Source organism: Pinus tabuliformis, chromosome 7 (assembly GCF_031772625.1).
Source record: "Pinus tabuliformis cultivar Carrire ecotype Pingquan chromosome 7, CPIR1, whole genome shotgun sequence".
NCBI classification, from domain to species: domain Eukaryota; kingdom Viridiplantae; phylum Streptophyta; class Pinopsida; order Pinales; family Pinaceae; genus Pinus; species Pinus tabuliformis.
Window position 1 is genome coordinate 1,282,352,476 of NC_142293.1, and position 17,890 is coordinate 1,282,370,365.

Genomic DNA, 17,890 nt, shown 5'->3' on the forward strand with positions numbered 1-17,890 from the left:
CCTTCCTTCTTGATGAGTTTTCTTCCACAAAGTCAACATTAGTTAAACAACTTCAAATTTCATATTTTTCCCTCTATTTTAGAGTTTCATCTTCTGCCTTAGGTCTGTCACTTTTTAACCTCTACTACAGTTCTGTTTTTTGCAAGTGTGAGTGGTTTTAGCATGGAATTAAGTTATTTTGGTCCTTCCTTGGATTTCTTATTTATCCTTAGTAAATTAACATTCAACCTTGATCTTCTAGCTCCAAATTTTTTTCTTCTCTCGTGAGGATTGCAATTTGGATTTGTGGCAATAGATTGTCCCCTAGCCGCTTTATACGTGGGTCGATGAATCCATTGGGTTTAAAAGTACACCTAAATATTAATTAGTCAACTATAAATTATTGTTTCAAAAGATAATACATAATTAAACAACCTCATATAAATTAAAAGAGAGTAAGATTAAACTTTACTCCTAACAAAGAAGAACAAAAACAAAATTATTATTATTTTGAAAAGCAAAATTATTATTATTTTTTCTTTAGAATAAAAAAGGGTGAATCATAATATGATAAATCAAAATAAAATCTTATTAAATATTCCAATAAATATCCAACAACCTACAAAGTGATATATACCAATAACAAATGTGGAAACTTTTGAAAATATTCCTATCCTTTTCCCAACTTTATAATGAAAACCAAAATCCGAACTTGAATGGCATCCTCTAAACATGGCATAAGGATAACGAGCATTCCTTGTAGGCATTGAATTCCACACTATAAAATTCTAAGGATGCTCAGGTTGTATCATCTAAAAGCTTAGATAGATAAGAAGAGAACACAAAGCAACCAACCATTATAGATCTCTAACAATGTATAATGCAAATATGCGATTCCCAGGTGTCCTACACGACTTATGATATTCTATTGAGCATTAACAGACATCCTGAAAAACTGGAGTCAGTGGATAGTAATGGAAATGATATAAAAGACGAGATAGTGCACTAATTTTCAAATATATTTCTAGAAATTCTTACCACCTTAGTTTTGATTTTACTAAACTATTTTTTTAGCTTTCAATTGTAACGAAGCGACGAAGCTATGGACATTTGGATGGAACGTGTAATATAAATTTTTTTTATTCTAGAATAAATTTTTTATTTCTATTTTTTATTTTTTAATTAGTTACGTCGGTTATTATTACTTTAATATTGAATAATTCAATTCATAAATAAATATTTAATTTTTAATATTATTAATTTGTTTATTTTTAATATTTGATTGGATCATAATTTTGAAAGTTTTTTGTAGTTTGTGTGTTATGTGATAATTTTTTATTTTTTTCATAATTTATGGATGTAGTGCAATATTATGTTATGATGTTTAAATATTTATGCAATGATTTTTCATTATTAAGATTCATAAAAAAACCACCTAAAATTAAAATCAATGAAAATATTTCATACTAGTGTAGATATCCTATTTACAATTAGTTACTACACACTTTAATTTAAGCAAACATTTTCCTAAAAAATGAATAGGATCAAGATGGAAATAAATATACATCACCGGATGTTTTTTCTAATGAAAAATAACTTTTTAAAATTCATTCTCTAGTAAGTTTAAAGAAAATAATTAATTTATAAGGTTTAAATTTTGTAGAATTTTATAATTATGTGATGGTATTTTTAGACATCCAATATATTGAGAGAATAATTTTCTTTTTATCTAGGATAAATCAAATGATTAAATCATGTTTTTGAAACCATCATATTATTAATAAATAAGGAATGGAAAAATAAAACTTTTGATAAAAATAATGAATGAAATTTAGAAAATGGTTAGTTAATATAATTTTTTGTATGGTTTGGCTATGTTTGTTGATATATTTTCAAAACCGCATGGAATTCTTCCATGTGACATGTTTTTCTTCAATGTTGATATTCTTCCACAGCCACAAGGATCTCTTGCCTATAATATATACCAACATAGATCCATCTTAAGTACGGATCTGACATGAGCCAAGAGGGATCAAATTTCTTCATGTGCAAACTTCTTTAGAGTGAAATAAAATGTATTATTTCTCATTTTTTAAATTGTATTTTTGAATTTTAAATAGAGTATATATAGGACCAAGTAAATGTTTTAACCATAACACTTATTTTTTTCATGATATATACATATTTTTTTAAAACCGACATAGATTCATTTTAAGTACAACTCTAGCATGAGCCGAGAAGGATCAAATTTCTTCAAGTGAAAAATTCTTTAGAGTGTAAAATAAAATTGACATTTAAGCTTGAATTGATATGACTTTGTGATGTCCCCGTAAATGTAAATATTTATTTACCACATTTTAAACAATCTGAATATTGTTAAGTTTATATAATTAGTTAATTTTGATCAAAAATGAATGGAAAGTGAAATTCCAGAATGGTGGCAGTAATTTTCTTATTAAAGTTACATGGGAGTGAATTGTCTAAAGGATGAAAATTTTACTTTCTCAGGCAGTTAGGTTGGGCAGTTACCCAACCTTAACTACTTCCTTGAGAAATTTATTCCAAGGAAGGGATCAAGAGGAAAGAGGTATCTGAGATAAAAAAAAGAGAGAAATTGATATTATTCTAAAGGTGTTAACTGTGCTAGAAGGAAAGAAAGATTGAAGAAGCTAAGTCTAGTTAAGACCACATAGCTTCTACTGTTCGAGACGAAAGGCCTTGAGGAGAAACCCTCTTCGGGGTAGCTCGGGGGAGAATTAGGCGAAACAACAAGGCTGGAACTACAAGTGTCATAGTTGGGAGGCAAGAGAAAACATAAATTAAGGTCTGGTTCAACTAGCCAGATAAGTATATTATGGAAATCCTAGACACTTAATCATAGAATCTATATTACTGAGTGGCACGGTGGATATGTTTTCAAGTAAATCTATTTACTATTAATTACAGACTCAGTAGATTAGAAAGGAAAATGTGTGATTCCTGTAGCTAGGGTAAGTAAAAAAAAAATTACTGTTATTCCGTAGACTTCGTAGATGAAGAAACGACTCTACATAACCCTATGGATAGGGAAATGCCAAACCATTTTTTACTATTATTTTCCAGATTTTGTAGAAAAGAAAAATATTTTAGGTAACCTGGTAGAGAGGAAGAATGAAAACAAATACTACTATACTATATGTAACCTAGTAGATAAGAAGAATGCAAAAAAATACTACTATTATTCATAATGGTTAAGTTTGGATCCTGCGTAACCTGGAGGATGGAGTGAGATATGTGAAATTGTTCTCAGCCTTAGAATAGGAAACTCAAATCTTAGTAGAGCAAGAGAAAGACCGTGAACAATAGTATCCCTTGGTAAAAGATAAGGTAGGTCGAAGGGTCTCAAGAACCCAATTGAACATGAAAACCGACAGAGACGAGATAACATCCAACAAAAAAGTTATATTTATTAAATTTCCAACCAAGAAACTAGATGCATGATACCGTCATTTAAAGAAGACAACCTGGGTGCATAAATCATAATCATTATGAAGAACTTGTCTAGAAATAACAATGAACAGTATGATGCTAGTCAACATAAGAATTTAGCACCAGAGTACAAGACTTAACCGAAACAGTATTTCCAAGAGTCTTAAACAATATATTTTTTGAGTTATGAATCCCTAGAAAGGGGGAGAGCATAGAATACAAGGGTCAATCTAACTAGTAAGGAGAAAAGAAATAACAATAAAAATATGCATTTAAATTGAGGAGCCACCAGGCTTAACTCCAAAAAGAAAAAGAGTGATGAGTACAATCAGAGCCCCATATCGAGGGTTTTTTCATATCCCATTGAGCCCTCAGAGTCTAAAGCTAGAGCCTTTACTAAACTTGTGAATTGTAACAGTCAGAAAATTACAAGCTAGAACAGAAGCATGTGGGCAACAATCCCTTTAGTTACAATAATGGCTCTGAGCCTTATAAAAATACACTGTCCCGGAACAGTTATTACAAATACAGTCTGGTATACACTTAACAGAAGAGAAATCATAAAACCCTTTCCTATAATAACAAAATTCGTCATACATACCCAGTGATGCCTTACTTGAGGGATGTGGATTCTGGTGGGAGGAGTAGGAACTCCAAATTCTTCAGCATTTGAGCATGAAAAGCCCTTAGAAACCTAGACGGATAAGAGCCAAAGATTAGGTTTTAGCTTAAAAAGGAATTTAAAAGGAAAACAAAGTTATAGAGACTATAGAAATTGGAATACATAATTGACCAAGTGATAATAACATCCAAACCACACTCAGAAGAAACGACAAGAATGATAGATGAACTGCGGAATACAGGAAGGCCCTCAGTCTTCGTGGAAGTACCTTAGATCCTAGATTAATCGCACCAAAGAAGGTAAGAAGGTATTAGAACATATTCATTTTCCTGGAAGGAAAGTCAACAAAGAACCAGAGACTAAACCTCCACGTGGCAAATGCAACAAAAAATTGACCTCCTCACCTAGCCAGAGCTTAGATCGGTGGGCAACCCTCTCAATTGTCTGATCTACAGAACGTGAGAGCACCGTTGATGCAGAAAACATACCTACGCATGAAGAAATAGCTGGAAACAATGAAGAAGGCTCCAAAGGTAGTGGGTCCACAATCCTAGGGCAGTCAACGTCCCAAAGATAAGGATGTAATTAATCACTATACGAATTGTCATACTATGTAATTCTATGTTTAAAATAATTCATGTGACCTGAGTTCACCTTTGAGCGATTAAAATGACATAAGGTGACTAGTATGTCATATCAACGCATTAAATAAATAATGTATACTGTAGTCACTTTGATATTGCCCATGTACTTTAAAAATAGGCGAATACATAATTTCGGCCCGTTTTTCCGAGTTTATATATATATTAGTTCGTTAAATGGAAATGCATAATCAATGTATCGTTATGTAAATAAATAAATAAAAATATTATGGGTTTGTGACATGTGGTATGAGGGCGCTCAGGTTACAAAACTAAGACCTCTAGAAAATAATGAATGACAACATTTTTGATATACACATAGGTAGAAAAGAAGCTAGTATGAGGAGAATGGAAACTACACCACACTGAACATTGATTGGGATAGGACCAACACCCTTTAAGGAGACCAATCCTTAGGTATGTTTACAATTGGGAGAAGAGCCACGTAACACTAATACTGTGATCTTGGAAACTATGCAAGAGTTAAAAGATGAAATGGCTCGATTACTAGAATATAATGAAAGGTTGATGCAGGAACAAGAAAATATCATGAAGAGTTTGTCTGATAGACAAAACTAGCCACAACCAATTCCCAATCATGAGCATGGAAACATGACTGGCAAACAAGAATTTCATACTGAGAATGTAGAAACTGAAGGCAGTGAAGAGAACCAGGAGGAAGAATCTGGTAATGTATCAGAACACAAAAAGAAAAAGAGACAAAAATTAGAACTTCAAGGAGAATTTCAGAAGATAAAGCCTCCCCTCTTTGATGTTAAACAAGTGGAGGTAGTGGAAGCCTAGCTCATCAACATGAACAAGTATTTCCAGTTGTACAAATATGATCATAACCTAAAGGCTTGATTGGCCATCTTTCATCTGCAAGGAAAAGCCACCTTGTGGTGGGAGGAAGTAAAAATAGTTCGTGGTGTAAATGAGGAGAGCATAACTTGGGACAAATTTCAAAGATATTTTAAGGAAAAGTATTTAACTGAAATACTGTATGATGAGAAAGCCAAGGAGTTTCATGAACTTCGACTGGGACAACTATCTATGGATGAATTTATAACAAAATTTAAATATTTATTGCGATATGTCCCATACATATGGGAAGAAAAGGCTAAGGTGCAGCGGTTTATCAATAACTTGTCACTGTTTATGAAAGAGTGCCTTGAGTTTGATAGCCCAAAAACCATGGACGTAGTAATATGGAAGGCTATAATATGCTATCAAGAAAACAAGATGAAAGAGGATGGAGGTAAGAGATGGAATGACAAAATAGGGAGTAAATTTCCCCCCCACAGTACAGGTAATAATATTATGGTCAATAAACCCCCTAAAGGGCAAACAAATAGAAACATGAACAGAAGTCAACCCAGATTCAAATTTCCCTGTGAGTCGAGGACAAATAAACAATTAGTAAGAACTAAAGTGGAGATGGCAACTAGACCACTAGTACATTGCTAGGGATGCGGAGGATCCTATTATCTTAAAAAATGTCCACACTGCAAGGAAATGATTAGGTGGCACAAATTCAAGAAGGGTCAACGGTGGGAGAAGTGGCAAGAAGCATTCCTAAAATCAATGATGTTCTTGAAGACCATTAGGAGGAGTACCAGTCGATCATGATAATGTTTAAAGGTAAAAGTTTTGACCAAACTGTGTCTATTTTAAATTATTGATCCTCAAGCTACCTTGAGTTACATTAGTCCCAAAATAGTAGAACAATGTTGTTTGCAAGCTGTTAAGTTTAAAAGTCCTTGGTTAGTGCAATTAGCTATGGGAGCCAAAAGAAGAGTGTTGGCCAAGGTTAGCAATTGTTGCTTACAATTAGCATGTCAGTATATTATGGTAGACTTGAATGTGTTTCCCTTAGGATCGTATGATATTTTAATAGGTATGGACTGGTTGGAAAAACATTGGTCCCTCATTAACTATAAAATCAAAACTATTAACTATATGGACGAGGAAGGAAAGAGGCAGGAAATTCAGGGAATAACAAGACCCTTAAAGCTGATGCTTGTGATATCTTCCCAATTGGAAAAGTGTATCGAAAAAGGATGTCAAATTTATGCAATACAAGTAGGGTAGACTAACTCAAAATAAAAATATGTCGCCTTAGAAAATATATTGATAGTACAAATTTTTCCAAATGTATTTACTAAAGAAATTTTGGGACTTCCGCTAAAAAGGGATATAGATTTCACCATTGGATTAATTCCAGGAGCTGCTTTAGTATCCCAAGCTCCTTATTACATGAGTATACCAAAGTTAATAGAACTAAAATGCAGTTATAAGAATTTCTTGATAAAAAATATATTTGACCAAGTGTATCACCTTGGGGAGCCCCAATGCTTTTCGTTAAAAAGAAGGATGGAATCCTGCAGATGTGCATGGATTACTATTAGTTAAACAAGTTAAGGAAAAAAAAAATTTCCTCTACGTCGTATAGATGACTTGTTTAATCAGGTGAAAGGAGCAACCGTATTTTCAAAAATTGACCTTCGCTCAGGTTATCATCAAATTAGAATTAAGGAATAGGATATCGCAAAGACAACCTTTAGAACTAGATATGGGCATTACGAGTTCATTGTGTTACCCTTAAGATTAACAAATGCACCTGCAACATTCATGTGCCTTATGAAGAATGTATTCCTTCGATATGTGGATAAATTTGTCTTAATTTTTATCATTTACATACTAATTTACTCGCGGACGGTAGAAAAGCATAAAGAACATCTATGTATTGTCCTGTAAGTTTTTAGAGAAGATCAAATGTATGCCAGGAATAAAAAACGTGATTTCTTTAAGGAACAAATCCAATATATTTTCCATTTCATTACTAAGGATGGGGTAGTCGTAAACCCATAAAAGATAAAATCCATAATGGAATGGCCAATGCCAAAATATGTGGCTGATATAAGGTCATTTATGGGTCTAGATAGATACTACAACTGATTCATTGAAGGATTTTTCAGGGTAACATATCCTATTACCTCTCTGCAAAAGAAAGAAAAGGATTTTAAGTGGAGCATGGATTTCCAAAGGAGTTTTGACCAGCTTAAACATTTACTCACAACTACGCCCATTTTAAGCATTGCTGATCCAATAAAGATAATGTGGTTTGTACAAAATCTAGAAAAGAAGGTGTGGGTGGCGTATTAATGCACAAAGGGAAGGTGGTTGCTTATGAGTCTAGGAATCTTAAGGAGCACGAGCAAAAGTATTCAGCTTATGAATTGGATCTGAAAACAATCACTCATGCATTAAAGATGTTGTGACATTACCTTATGGGTAAGAAATTTCTTTTAATGAATGATCATCATAGTTTAACGAACTATTTTAAAAAAGCCCACTCTAAATGCTAGGAAAGCTCATTGGGTTTATTTTTTAAGTAGATTCGTCTATGCAATTAAGCACTTGAAAGAAAAATAGAACCGTGTCATTCATGCCTTAAGTAGGAAAATCGACTGTTTATATGAAGTATCATTCAATGAAGTGTAAAACACATTCAAAGAGAAAATTAAGGAAGCATCAATACGGGGTCCGGAATACCAATTTTTAGGGCAGCAAGCTGAAGTTCCGAACAACAAAGAACAATAGCTTGGATATGAAGTAAATTAACAAGGTATACTGATCTATAGAGAAAGGATGTATGTACCTAACCAAAAGGTTATTAAAAATTTAATTTTAGATGAGTATCATAAAGTTCCTTATGCCGACCATCCTGGATATCAGAAATTGATTACCGCACTCAGAAGATAATATTTTTGGCCCGGCATGATGAAGGAGGTGGCTGAGTATTTGGCCTGCTATTTGGAATGCCAACAAGTAAAAACAAAACACCGTCACCCAGTTGGTTTACTCCACCCATTACCTATTCTGGAATGGAAATGGGAAGTTATTTCTATCGATTTTATAACAGGGTTGCCCAAATCAAAAAAAAAGAATGATTCAATAATGGTGGTAGTTGATAAGTTGAGTAAATATGCTCACTTCATACCTGTACAATCTACTTATAAGGCAATTCAGATCGCTAACATATTTATGCACAATTTTTTTAAGCTACACGTTATACCAAAAGTTATAATTTTGGACTGTGATGTAAAATTTACATCAGCCTTATACAAAGCCTTGTTTTGAGGATTGGGCACTCAGCTACATTTTAGCACTGCCTACCACCCTCATATGAGTGGGCAAATAGAGCGAGTAGACCAAGTAGTGGAGGATATGCTTCGAACTTATGTAATGCAACAACCATCTAAGTGGGAGGAGTATATACATCTAGTAGAGTTTGCATATAACAACAACTATCACACTTCTCTACAAATGAGTCCTTTTGAAGTGTTGTATGAGCATAAATGTAGGACTCCCTCGAATTGGGGTGGACAAGAAGATACATTAATGCTAGGGCATGATATGCTAGCAGAAATGGAAGAACTGGTCAAAGGAGTATGAAATAATTTAAAAGTTGCTCAAGACTGACAAAAGAATCATGCTGATCGCAAAAGAAGTTTCCAAGAATTCCAGGTGGGAGATCATGTTTTTGTTCGTGTTTGAGCCAAGAAAAGTACACTACAATGGAATGGATGTGCCAAATTGGCACGTCGATTTTGTTGTCATTTTCAAATTTTAACCCAAATTCGATCAGTGGCTTATCAACTTGCCTTACATAGCCATATTCGTGTGCATAATGTATTTCATATTTCTGTATTAAAGAAATGATATATATGACCCCAAACACATGATAAATTGTTGAAGAGAGATTCCATACAGGCTGGTAGAGTATTTAATTAATGGAAAGACCTGTGAGCAATTTTGAAACCAACGTTTCGGACTAGCTAGGTGAGTCCATCATCAGGGTAATGAGATCTGCATTTTGAGAAGAGAAAGTCAAGAAAATGAAAACCTATTAATAGAAGGATGGATAGGATTTTGGCTCTTGACATTCTCATTTTCTCAAAACTAAGAGCATTGTTCTGCATGTCCCTTCCATGGTGGGACTTAATGGTGTTGAAGAGAGATTCCATATAGGCTGGTAGAGTATTTAATTAATGGAAAGACCTGTGAGCAATTTTGAAATGATAAATTGGCAGGATATACAGGTAAGTCAGAGGAGTTGTATTCTCATTGGCCTATCTTATATATATGTACATAAATACTGTAATGCTGATTTATGTTTTAATTTCATGAACTGACTAAAGTTTTTATTCTGAAATACAAGTCGAACCAGAAGGCGAGTTATTGGTCAAACTAATGGGTATACTCGATAGGAAAGAATTAATGTTGCGATGATAAGTTATCACACAAGTTAAAGTGCAGTGGCTAGACTTTGGGCCAAAGGAGACTACTTGGGAAGATGGACAGGCTATGAGGGAGATTTTTCCAAAGTTATTTCCAATAGAGGAACAATGTGATGATGTTCAACATTAGGGGGGGAAGATGTGATGTCCCTTGTAAATGTAAATATTTATTTGCCACATTTTAAACAAACTAAGTACTATTAATTTTATATAATTATCTAATTTTGATTAAAAATGCATGGAAAGTGAAATGCCAAAATTGTGGTAGTAATTGTTTGATTAAAGTTACATGGGAGTGAATTGTCTAAAGGATGACAATTTAACTTTCTCAAGTAGTTAGGTTGGGCAGTTACCCAACCCTAACTACTTCCTTGAGAAATTTATTCCAAGGAAGGGATCAAGAGGAAATAGGTATCTGAGATGAAAAAAAGAGAGAAATTGATACTATTCGAAAGGTGTTAACAGTGCCTGGAAGGATAGACAAATTGAAGAAGCTAAGTCTGATTAAGACCAGATAGCTTCTATTTTTCAAGACGGAAGGTCTTGAGGAGAAACTCTATTCAGGGTAGCTTGGGGGGAGACTTAGGCGAAACAGTAAGGTTGGAACTAGAAGTCTCACGATTGGGAGGAAAGACAAAACAAAGATTAAGGTCCAGTTCAAGTAGCCAAATAAGTATATTCTGGAAATCCTAGACATTTAATCATAGAATCTATCTTACTGAATGGTAGGGTGGATATGTTTTCAAGTAAATCTATTTACTATTAATTACAAACTCATTAGATTAGAAAGGAGTGTGTGTGATTCCTGTAGCTAGGGTAAGCAACAAAATAATTACTGTTAATTTGTATACTTCGTAGATGAATAAATGACTATATGTAACCCTATGTATAGGGAAATTCCAAACCATTATTTACTATTATTTTACAGATTCTGTAGATAAGAAAAAGATTGTATGTAACCTGGCAGATAGGAAGAGTGAAAAAAAATACTACTATTAAGAAAAGATTGTATGTAACCTCATAGATAAGAATAATGCAAACAAATACTACTATTATTCATAACGGTTAAGTTTAGATCCTGCGTAACCCAGAGGATGGGGTGAGATATGTGAAATTGTTCTTAGTCTGAGAATAGGAAACTCAAATCTCAGTAGAGCAACAGAAAAACCTTCAACAACGACATCCCTTGGTAAAGAATAAGGTAGGTGAAGGGTTTCAAGAATCCAATAACCTGAAAATGGGCAAAGACGAGACAACATACAACAAAAACATTATATTCATTAGATTCCCAACCAAGAAACTAGATGCATGATACTATCGTTTAAAAGAAGAAACCCTCAGTGCATAAATTATAATCATTATGAAGAACTTGTCTAGAAATAACAATGAATAGTATAATGCTAGTCAACATAAGAATTTTGCGCCATGGTACAAGACTTAACCGAAATAGTATTTCCAAGACTCTTAAAAAAAGTTTTTGAGTTACGAATCCCTAGAAAGGGGGAGAGCATAGAATACAAGCGTCAATGTAACCAGTAACCAAAAAAGAAATAACAATAAATATATGGATTTAAACTGAGGAGCCACCAGGTTTAGCTCCCAAAAAAAAGGAATGACGAGTAGAAACAGAGCCCCATATCGAGGGGTACTTCATATCGCATTGAGCCCTCAGAGTCTAAACCCTAAAGCCTTTACTAAAATTTTGAACTATAAGAGTCAGAAAATTACAAGCTAGAACAGAAGCATGCGAGTCACAATCCCTCCAGTTACAATACTGGCTCTGAGCCTTAAAAAAATAGACAGTCCCGAAACCATTATTACAATTATTGTTTGGTATACACTTAACAGAGGATAAAACATAAAACCGTTTCCTGTATTAACAAAATTCCTCATACATATGTAGTGATGCCTTGCTTGAGGGATGCGGATTCCAGTAGGAGGAGAAGGGAATCCAAATTCTTTAGTATTTGAGCATGAAAAGCCCTAGAGAAACCTAGATAGACAAGCACCAAAGATGAAGTTTTAGCTTAAAAAGGAATTTAAAAAATAAAATAAAAATTTACAGAGACTGTAGAAATTGGAATACATAACTGACCAAGCGATAATAACATCCAAACTGCACTTGGAAGTAAGGAAAACAATGATAGATGAACTATGGAACAGAGGAAGACCCTTAGTCTCCATGGAAGTATCTCAGACCCAAAATTAATCGCACCACAAAAGGTAAGAAGGTATTGAAACAAAGTCATTTACCTAGAAGGACACCCAACAGAGAACTAAAGGCTGAACCTTTGTGTGGAAAATGCAACAAAAGACTGGCCTCCTCACTAAGTCATAGCTTAGACCGACGGGAAACCCTCTCCACCATTCGATCTTGAGAACATCAGAGCACTGTCGGTGCAGCACACATACCTTCACGTGAAGAACCAACTCGAAACCACGAAGAAGGCTCCAAAGGTAGTGGGTCCATAATCCTAGGGCAGTCAGCTACCCAAATATAAGGATGTAATTAATCACTATACCAACTATCATACTATGCGGTTCCAAGTTTAAATTAATTCATGCGACCTGAGTTCACCTTGGAGTGATTAAACTCAAATGACATAAGGTGACTAGTATCTCATATCAATGCAGTAAATAACTAACATATACTATAGTCACTTTGATATTTCCCATGTACCTTAATAAGAGATGAATACATAATTTGGGCCTGTTGTTGTGAGTTTATATATATATATATATATATATATATATATTGGTTCGCTAAATCGAAATGCATAATCAATGTATTGTTATGTAAATATTTTTTTATTATTATGGGTTTGTGACAGTCTCACTGCAACATTCTCATATCAATTAACAATATATATTGGTTCGCTAAATAGAAATGCATAATCAATGTATTGTTATGTAAATATTTTTTCATTATTATGGGTTTGTGACAATCTCACCGCAACATTCTCATATCAATTAACAAATATTATATATATTAACTTTTATTCGTTTTCAGCTAATCATAAAATTTCCATAATAAAGGCATAGCTAATTTATAAAAGAAGAATTTGTGATCATCTAAGATTTTGTATGGCTATCCTTTAATACTAACATTTCATAGTAAAATATTTATTTGGTTGTTTCCAATTTTTTTTTTCTTGTTTTTGTCGAATCAACATACCTTTGCATGTAGAATGCATTATGGATATCCAATCATTCAATCATTCTATATTCACAAATAAGATTATGGAGTGGGACAAACATGATATCCTCTATGGATACAAACCTATATAGAATAAAGTTTTTTGGGATTGAGAACAAAAAAATGTTTATATTTTCATTGAGTATTTTGATTTTATTTTTCATAGCATCATTTCTCCTTACATGCACTATGTTCTTTTTTTTTTAATATATATATTTATGTATATAGATTTTCCTTTACATGTATTATTAGTTGAGATTTATTTATATGTTTCCTTATTCTGAGAAAGATAACCTTTGTTTAACTTGAGTAAATAATTTTATTTGTATTTATTTATAGTTTTAGCATTAAATTTGTTTTTTTTCATTTACTATTTATAGAATAGATCATTTTCTTCCGAAAATCTTTTAACTAAATCTAATTCAAACAAAAGCCATATAAAATTGTTGTTTTTTCTTTTTTTCCATTTATTATGTATAAAAAAAAAAGAATTCATTCTCATCATTATTTATTTCTTTATACAAGTGTTTTAATAATAAGAATGATATTACCTTAGAGGAAAATATCAATATCATATGAAATGATTATATTTTTATCACAATTGATTTTATGATTTCTTAATAATATAATACCGTCCCATAAGTTAGTAATACAAAAGTTATATGCATACTTCCTTTATTCATTATGATTAAATTTTGTAATATATATATATATATATATATATATATATATATATATAGAGAGAGAGAGAGAGAGAGAGAGAGAGAGAGAGAGAGAGAGATTTTATCATATACTGGAACCCTCGTTTTTACATTCAAATTTTCATATAATTAGAAAGTAAATCTTCTCTAGTGTACTTGAATTCTTACTTTTCCATTATTTTTCAAAATTAAAATGTACCATAATTTTTGGAAAAAACAAAGAAGCATTAATGAATATTGTTTATACATCTATTTTTTAAAACATGAGAAATTTTTGAGATCGTCAATGATTGGATGCTTAGGCAGAAAGAACTCCAGGAAAATCCCTCAGAAATTTCACATTACTAGTCCCTGCCTATGAAAGAGTTTAACACATCATGTTAAGCCACATGCCAAATTGATCATTGTGCATTGTACTAAACAATTTGTAATTGAGTTTTGACAACCATTTAGTTGTATATGGACATACTTTAAATATGATTTGAACGAGTCCTACCAAAGTTACAACTTCATAACTGAATTACAAGATTTTTTTTTTAGGAAAATATAAATTGTCAAACCTTGTTATATAAATATGAATATAATTATGTTTTGTAAAATAATTTCACCTTAATTTACAAATATGAAAAATATATATTAATCTATTCCAAATTATACTAGTTTCAAATTAAATATTTCATAATATTTTTATATGTATAGCTAGTATCTTCTATATGTGAATTTTGTAGCAACATAATCCTTAATTTTAATAGCAATAACTAGATTATTGCCCACTTATTAAAAAAAATAATTACAAAAAATAATATTTAAAATTAATCCAAACCTCTTTCCTAGTTATACTACCAAAACTATTTTATCGAACTGAAATCCAAAATTTTAAAAGCCTATTTCAAATAAGGAAATAAGGCTCTGTGAGTTATAATATTTATAATAATCTTACAAACTTAAAAATAATATTTATAATAATCCTACAAAATTAGAAAAACAAGTTTTAGAAAAATTTCCATACTGCAAAACTAAACTATTGCTCATAAAAAGAAATTGCCAAGTTGGAATTAAACAAAAGATGCTGATATCTCGTGAGAAAGTGGCTTTGGCTTTCTCAGAATACTACACCACAACACTTACTTGTATTCATGACAAAACTATTACATATATAAAATTATATTATGCTTGAGCAGATTCTTAGATATAAGAACTGCAACCAACCAAGTATAGTTTTTAACAACACATAACATAACAGTTTTAACTACACATAACTGATTAGGAGAATATTCTAGAGATTTCTCCATTATTGAAACAGAAAAACCATGACCAACCAAGAAAACTGAAGAAGACGCATCGTTTCTTGTGTCCTCCCAGGTATTATATTGGAAAGCTGCTGCTCAACTTTCGAAATGTAGAGAGAGGAAATTTCCTTGGAATTGTCAATCCACATGCTTCCTTCATATCCAACTGCAACAAATCACCATCCACTCTCTAATCAAAAGTGTGTAACAACAGAGCCAATTCAAGCTCAACTATTGAAGCTCTCAAAGTAGAGGACATAGATTTTGTTAATGGTCCCTTCACATGGAACAATCATTGAGGAGGTGAGCACTAGATTGCATCACGTCTAGATCGCTTCCTTATCTTAGATGATATCCTCCAGCAAGATATTTATCTTCAAGCTTATATTCTTCCATGCTTGGGATCAAATCATTGGCATGTCTATCTTGAAATTGACATGAGAATGGCCCCGAAGAATAGGACTTTCCGCTTTGAGGCATTCTAGCTTGAAAGGCCCGATTTCATAGAAAATATAGATGAATGGTGGAAGGATATCAGGGTATCAAGGTGAAGTCACATGGAAACTTTCCAGCTAAAACTAAAGGAGCTCAAGAAAAGGATAAAAGTTTGGAATCATTCTGATTTTAGTAATATTCCAAAAGAAAAGCAACTACTGGAGGAAAAAATGCATTCAATCCAACAAAGGATTATCATATAAGGCTAGACAAAGTCTCTTGCATCTTAGTAAGGCCAGGTGGTAATAACTCTGGAGAAAATAAGGCAGAAGGAGGATATACTATGAAGAAAAAATCGAGAGTGTGATGGCTTAGAGAGGGGGAGTGCAACACGAAATTCTTCCATACAACCATGCTAAAGCTTCGACATGTTATCCAGATCTTCTCCCTCAATGGCTCGGGAGGAAAATGACGTGTCCATCATGAGGAGATTTCAGAGGAGCTGATCTCCCATTTCCAAACTTTTTTCATAGGATTGAGGGTGGAGAGAAGTGAGACCATCTCCAGAGTTAGAAACTGTATATGTCAACTAGTTTCAGTGGATTATAATGAGACCCTCATGAGAGAGATTTACTTTTTATAAGTTGAAGAGTTCATTCGTTATCTCCCTTCAATAAAGCTCTAGGTATTGATGGATTCACCTTAGATTTCTTTAAATCTAGTTGACACTTCCTTGAGCTATAAATTCATGAATTGGCTGAGGAATCCCATCAATCCCAAAGCATCTGGTAGTGACTTAAGATCATTCAAAATAAATGTGTCGCAGTAGACCGAAATGGATTTTGGCCGATTTCTATTTTGAATGTTATATATAAGATAATTTCATGAATTCTAGACCAACGTCTCAGACCCCTAGTGAAAACTATCATCGAACATGAGAAAAGAAGTTTTTTGGAAGGCCAAAAGATTATGGATGGTATTATAGTGGCTCACAAGCTAGTCTATTTTTTGAAATTGTCTAGATCTCTAGGTATGCTTATTAAGCTTGACATGTCTAAAGCTTATGACCATATTAGTTGGGAGTATCTCCTTTCTATTCTTGATGCTTTTGGTTTCTCGCATCGATGGATAGATTAGGTAAAATAATTGATTGAGACACCATTCAACTCAATTATAGTCAATGGGTCTCCCTCGAGACCTTTCTCAGGCTCAAGGGGCTTGATACAAGGGGATCTCGTCTCCACTTTCCTTTTCATAATTATAGTTAAGGGTCTTGATAGACTCATCAAATCAACCTCTATGTCTAGGCATCTCTAGGGCTTGAGGTTATCTATGGAGGCTTATCCTCTATCAAATCAACAATTCATTGATGATAACATGCTCTATGGGAACCCAAGAAATTCAGTTTCCTCCTCAAGGAATTCTAGCAGTCATTAATGGGGAAAAATCAAATATTTTCTTTTTCAACACCAATCACAGGGTCCAAAGGTATTTTACAAGGACCCTCATTTTTTACATTGATTCACTTCCAAGAACTTACCTTGGAATACCCTTGGTCTCTAACTCCCTAAGATCATCTTGCTAGAAAGATCTCTTGAATTTTCTGGATCAAAATCTTTCTAGCTCATCCTTCAAGGTTCTGGATTCGGTTGGTAGATTAACTCTCTTGAAGGCAACTCTCCAAGCTCTCGAAGTCTATCATATTTTAGCCCTTCCAGCCCCATGAAGTATTTATAAGGACATGATTTCCAGATTTCAGATATTTCTCTAGCTGGGACTGCATATTGGTAGGTGGTATTTGGTTGCGTTGGACAAATTATGTAGACCAAAAGCCCATGGTGGCCTTAGCCTGAAAGATCCAGAGACATTATCAAAATTCCTAGGTGCCAAGTTATGGTGGATATGGGTAAAGTGTAGACAAGAAATTTGGAAGACACGCTAGTCTCACAAATATGTTTCCTTAGGAATTCCTGACCCTTTGTCTTATCATCATCACTTGATGGGGAGTTTCTCCCATCTTAAACATCCCAAAAGCGAATAGGGATAAAATCCATGATCACAGCTTCTAAGGAGTTAGGAATGGTCATCAAGCCAAATTTTGGGAGTACACTTGGATGGAACACCCCAATCTCAATCAAGAAGAATACCTCTAGGAAATTCAAATACTCATCTTTCATATAGGAGTAATGAGAGTTAAATACTTTTAGGAGGATAATAATAGGACAAAAAAATGGAGAGAATGGAGGACTCAAGTGC